Below are 6,267 nucleotides of genomic sequence, written 5' to 3'. Positions count from 1 at the left end.
CGCCCATGAGGGAACGCGGCGGTGGGGCTGGCAGCGGCGGCCAGAGCCCCTCCCCCACTTCCCCCCCTCCTCCACAGCCACAGCACGCCGCTCGGCAGCACTCGGGCGGGGCGGGGCGCTCCTTGGGGCTCGGAGCCAGACACCTGCTCTAAGCCGAGTGGCACGGTAAGGGGGCCAGGGAGTTGGAGAAGGGGGGCAGTCAGGGGACAGGGAGCGGGGGGGGTTTGGATGGGTCGGGAGTTCGGGGGGGCTGTCAGGGGGCAGGAAGTGGGAGGGAGTGGCTAGGGGCCAGGGCTACCCCCCCCAATGGAGTGTCCTCTCTTTGAAAGTTCAGATAGGGTAACCCTAATTCTCCCCCATGCAAATTACCCCAGCAGCATTCCTGTTCCTTCTTGGAGAGACCATTCCTGGTGCTGTCACAAAGGAAGACCTTGATTGGTCTAAAGACCTTAGCGAGCACACAGGGCCCTGTCTCATCGCCCCCTCCAGTGGCAAGACCCAACATTGCAGCACTGCCTCAGTTTTCCCCTCCTCGGCTTGACTTCACAAATACCTCGTTCAATAACACCCGTATTCAGGCTCATTTATTAAGACAGACAAGCCTTTGAAGGCCAAAGATAAAACCCTCAGAATCAAACCTGACAATGTCCAACAGACTAAAAATTAGAAACAGGATCTTCTGCCATTACCACATCTCCTCTTCTGAGCTCACTCAACAAAGGTTCCACCCTGTCCTTAGTAAACATAAGAAAACTTAACTTTGGCCCCCTTCCTGGGCACCCCTTCTGCAAGCTTTTTGCCCCTAGGCTCTGCGGAGTACTTTGTTCTCTTGGGGGAGGACTGCTTCCCAAGGCTTCCTCCCTGGAGGCCCTTTTCCCCCATCAGATTCCCCCTGCCTTCCCTCCCAGGGTACTCTAGGAGCCACTCCCCCCTGCTCCTGCTTCCCCTTCCTTCCTGACAGCCCAAAATAGTTCTCTCCTCCTCCGCTGCATCTGATTAATGCATGGAGCTGGCTGGCCCCAAAGTCTCTGGCCCTGAGAGAGGCAGAGCACTCTCTTAAAGAGTTTTTGTGGCCCTGCCCCCAAATGATATTTCAATGCCTTGCACTATCAGGTCCAAGTTTCTCAAACTTTGCAGAGGGTTCAGCTCTCACCTAGGACTCCCCATGGGCCAGGTTTGATTTTTTCCCCAAGTTTCACCCTTTGGGGGATTGTCCGCATGGGAAAAGAAGGTGGCTAGAAGTTTTCGTTTGTTTGTTTGTAAGTGGAAAAACTGCCCTACAGCTCAGAGACGCAATCACCCCAGGAAAAAATCACAATTGACTGGGGAGACAGCATGGAACATTTCCATCCAAAAAGGGAATGTTTTTAGGAGCGTATCAAAAGGAGCAACTAGAATGGAAACTGTGTACCAGCCTTAACTATGGAGATTGCTGCCAGCATCTGCTATAATAATAATTAATAGCACGTAGAAAAGAGAGAAAAGCCCCGAAGCAAACCACAGCTTTGCCCACCCTACACCAGAACGACCCGGGACGGGGTTAGGATTCACTGATTGCCTCGTCAGGCATCCCCATCGATTCTAAAGCACCACGCCTCCGACTGTGGAGACGGAGCTTCTCTCTGACTTGGTGCCACGGGGTAGAATAAACACAGCCCTGGCACTGTGGCGTGTACTCACTGGAGGGCTGGGAGATCTGATGAGCCCCCCCCATGTGTGTGTGTGTGTAGGTGGACCAAGTCAAGGCCCTGCTGCCTGCCATCCTTTGGGGTTCGGATGAGATGGATGATGGGAGTATTCTGGAGGCCATCTCAGCTGTTCAGAACCTTCTGCAGAGCCTGGATGGGAGTGAGCTCACCAGCGTGGCCAGGAAGCTAATCCCCTTATTCGATGCTGTAAGTCAGGATCTCTTGACCTGCCCATCCCCAGCCAGGCAGTGTTGTGACACTGGAGTCGTAGTGGTGGCATATCTGACCTGATCAGTTCCGAGCCATTGCCTGGGCCTCAGGCATTGGTGACCCCTTGGTCTCTCGTGTTCTCTGTTTGTGGCATGCAACCGTTTGGTCTCCTGAGGACTGATCTGCTTTAATCTAACTCAAGTTAACATGCTCAATGTAGTGGTCATGGGGTGAAATGTAATGTCCTGTGCTTTGGAGTCTAGATGAATGAATGACCCTTAAATGCTATGAAACGATGAAAGTGTTGAACCCATTAAAGAAACCCTCCAAAGAGCCCTTCACTGTGGATGGAGTCAGCACTTACAGGAGGCCTCCAGGGAAATTTAGGAACCACTGTCCTAACCTGTGTTGTCTGCCCCTTCACCCAAACCTTTCTGCAAATGGGTGCCCTCTTGGTGGGCAGACCATGGAGTTATTAGTCAGACTGGCCCCTATCTGTGGTTTGCATTGTGCCGAGCTCACCCTGTAAGGAGAGTGTGAAGCTCCCTCAGTGAGATCCCCTCATGGTTGTGTGTCCATCACAGGTAAGACCCCAGGTGCGCTCTGCTGCCATCATGCTCTTTACAGAGTTGCTTAACACGGTGAAGAGGAGGCAGAAGCCCCTGCTGCAGGAGGAAGTGACCCGCAGCCTGGTCCCACTGCTCCTTCACTTACAGGACGAGGACCCTGACGTGGGCAAGGTGAGTCCCGCTGCCATGTGCTCCCTGGTGCAGCAGGCCCTGACTGCTCCAGCTCTCCTGCTAGATCTGTCTCCAGAGCCGCCTCCCAAAAGTGAAAAATCTCAGCCCTATCCGCTTACCCAAGCAAGTTCCCTGGCCTTCAATGGACACACAAGTGGAGATGTTTTATCGCTCCCAGCAGCCACTTCCTAAGTCACTGAACTGCAGCCACCATGAAGATCAAACTCCAGGAGCCTCCACTAATAGGAACAAAGAGACACCAAGGGTCAGCAGGATACCATGTGACCCCCATATTCCTTTCCCTCATTGATCATTTCAGCTGGCTTTTCACTGCAGAGTGACCACAGATTCCAGCTCTTCTCATGATGCAAACTCTCCTTGTCCCATTTTGTATTGCAGAGGTGTCAGAAAGCCTTGGCTGGGTGTTTTCAGCTCCTGGGATGGTCTTGTCCTAAGCAGATTAACAGCAAGAAGGCTTGGCACACCCATCCCCGGGTGGTGGACAAGATCTGCCAGCACTCTGTAAGTGAACAATCGGCTTCTCGTGAGTGCTGCTTCTAGATGTGGGACCGGAAACGTGTTCCCTCACTCACTGCTCTGATTGCATGTCTAGTACTAGCATACTGCACTCTGGCTTCCTCTTAGAAGCACCCAACTCCCCCACTCCTCCCAGTGCCTGTCAGATCTGAACAGCCAGACCTGGCCAGGAGTTCAGTACGGAGGTGAAAGCTCACAACATAAAGAATCAGTTGATGGCAAAAATGCCTTCCGAATCCTGCAGGAAACTGGATGTCCCCATTTTTCACCTTACCCCAGCCCATTGGCCACTTCTGCACCGTATTTCCTATGCTCTGCACCCTCTCTAATGTCCTCCCCAGATGAAGCCCATACAACCAGGCTTCAGTGTTCTCTAGTGCCAGGCTCCAGCCCTGCAGTGCCAGCAGCTCAGACACCAGCAATGTGTCTGGTGACACTTTGAAATGGTCATTTAATGACTCCCTGGCATGTAGATGGTCGCCCCCAGGATACATGGAGATGGGAGCTGCATTCTTCCCACCCCTCCAAGCCAAGCAGCTACCTGGAGATGAAATCTCTCTTCTCCTCACCCTGCGGCCCCAGCAACAAGAAGCTTCTTTGGTTTCTATTCCTAGGTGCTGAAGCTCAAGAGCGTATCTGACATCTTGCTCCAATGTCTGGATCCCCTCCAAAGCCCCCAGGCTCCAATACGACGGGCAGCAGCCATCTTTATCGGTAACCACGACTTTTCTTAAGCAACTTCTATCTGAGAGGTTGTCCCGTGTTCTGCTTGGAGGGCACTAGCAGCAAGAATTAACCCCCTGGGATCCTAATGTCTAGATTTCCTGCCCTTGAGGCAGTTGGGCTGGGGATTATATCAAAAGGCCTGGAGCAAATTACAACCCTATCCTCCAGCTCCACCGACTGGAATCCCTGTGGGACTGCAGCAATACCATAGCCATTGGCAATCAGGCTCTCTGTATCTTCCAAGACATGAGCTTCTTTGTCTTGGAGCTTGTGGACTTGTCTGATTATCCCAGGGACCACTTGAAAGCTGTTTTGCTTGTTGGAAAGACTGACATTTTTTAAAAGGTAGCCCCAGGGGAGGTGAAAACTCCTGCAAGATTCATTTCCATTGTACGTTCCAGGTTGCACTGTTCAAAGCTCAGAGCCCGCCATGGTCAGGCAAGAGAAGGAGCTGATACTTCAGTGTAAGTAGTTGCCACATGGCTGTGTTTGCATGTGGAAGGAGAGCTCATGCTCCTTGTAGAATATCAGGGTTGGAAGGGACCTCAGGAGATCACCTAATCCAACCCCCTGCTCAAAGCAGGACCAATCCCCAGATAGTGTTTGTTTGTTTGTTAAACCCCAGTTCCCTAAATGGCCCCCTCAAGGATTGAACTCACAACCCTGGGTTTAGCAGGCCAATGCTCGAACCACTGAGCTATCCCTCCCACTTGTGAACCAGTCTAGGAAAAAGTGCAACTCCCCCGCCATGCTGCTGCATTGAGTTCAATTTAGACGTGGCCAGAGGTAGCTGTTGGGAGAGCCTGGACATCAGTCCCAGCTTTGTTTTCTCTGATGTCAGGCATCACTTCCATCTCCAGGTGCCAGAAGGTTTTACCAGGAGAAAGTAAATGCCAGGCAGGGTGAGAGGCCCTGGCATGTGTCAGGGAGATGGTGCTAAGGAGGTGGATGCCCCAGAATGCAGTGGAAGATGGTGCTGCCAAGGGCAGATGTCCCTGAGGACTTAAGCGGTTATCAGCTGGCGATGACACTGATAGCCCTGGTGGGTCCAGAGCATCTGGGAGGAGTTAGTTGCTGTGGAAGATCAGGGGCGGCTCCAGGCACCAGCGCAGCAAGTGCGTACCTGGGATGGCAAGCCTCGGGGGGGCGGCGTGCCGGTCGCCGTGAGGGCGGCAGTCAGGCAGCCTTCGGCGGCATGCCTGCGGGAGGACCGCCGGTCCCGCAGCTTCGGCGGCAATTCGGCAGCAGGTACGCTGAAGGCGCGGGACCGGCAGATCACCGACAGAAACGCCGCTGAATCCGTGTGACCAGCGGACCGCCCGCAGGCATGCCACCAAAGGCCGCCTGACTGCCGTGCTTGGGGTGGCAAAAAACATAGAGCCGCCCCTGTGGAAGATACAGAGGCCCATGGTGCAGGTGCTAGGGCATGCTAATACGATATGTGTTTTGACCTGAGCTTCCTCTCTCTGTCTCAGCTCTCAGTGGCCTGCAGCAAGATCCGGATTCCTCTGTCCGTGTCAGTGTCTCACGGGCCATTCAGCAAGTTCGGGATGGTGGCAGAAACCAGTCACCTCAGACCCTAGGAGCTAGATTCAGGAACCTGTTCTGCTGCTTGACTGGCCAGGAGGAGAGGGAAAATGCTCCTGACAGAGATCTCTTGGGTGGCCCGGACCTTTCCCAAAGCCACCGATGGGACTCAGGAGGGCCCTGAGTTCCCACAGAGAAGTTGGTGACTGGAGGAGGTCAGCTGAGCCACCACCCCAGCCCCGAAGCCAGTGCCTGCATGATCCTGTGGTAATTACCTGCATTGTTCCCCATGAGATGTAGGCAGCTGGGGATGAGTTTAAGTGACCCCAGTACTCAGCAGAATGATGGCGACTGGCTCCAGCTAAACAAAAGGGTGACAAGACTGTTAGTGTAAAACCAAGGGCATTTGCTCTCACGTCTCTGTCTTCCTTCCATAATGGAACGAATTGCAAGATGGTTGGTTCATTACATCAGCCACGGCATTAATGACCTTTTCCCTTTCTTCTGATTAGCCTCCGATCCGAAGATGGAATGCTGGGCTAGATGGACCACTGGTCTGATCGAATATGGCTGTTCGTATGATCCAGGCCTCTAGTTCCCCTTGGACAGTTAAATAAAACCCTTCATCTCACCATCCATTGACATTATATAATCTCACTTTTCTTTAGACACTTGGGCCAGCACTTTCAAACATGGATGTCAATAGTTAAATACCTAAATCCATACTTCTTCTTCAACGCTTAGCCGAACGGTCGGCCGTAGCAATTGTTCACCATTGATCCGTTCCTGTGTTGACGGGCCGAGAGCCCAATGTCGGAATAGACTTCAGGCACCCATGT

At 53.1% G+C, this 6,267-nt stretch overlaps 1 long non-coding RNA gene across 1 annotated transcript; it reads left to right on the top strand.

The window, feature by feature from the left end:
• The first annotated feature begins 2,524 nt into the window (after positions 1–2,524).
• On the top strand, positions 2,525–3,837 carry LOC135978549 (uncharacterized). The gene is made up of 3 exons (XR_010595950.1): positions 2,525–2,638; positions 3,038–3,160; positions 3,790–3,837. It is a non-coding gene; the product is annotated as an uncharacterized LOC135978549 (long non-coding RNA).
• The last annotated feature ends 2,430 nt before the right edge of the window (positions 3,838–6,267 follow it).

The sequence above is a fragment of the Chrysemys picta genome, unplaced genomic scaffold, assembly GCF_011386835.1.
Source record: "Chrysemys picta bellii isolate R12L10 unplaced genomic scaffold, ASM1138683v2 scaf306, whole genome shotgun sequence".
In the NCBI taxonomy this organism is placed as follows: Eukaryota; Metazoa; Chordata; order Testudines; family Emydidae; genus Chrysemys; species Chrysemys picta.
This window is presented reverse-complemented; position numbering and strand designations above follow the sequence as displayed.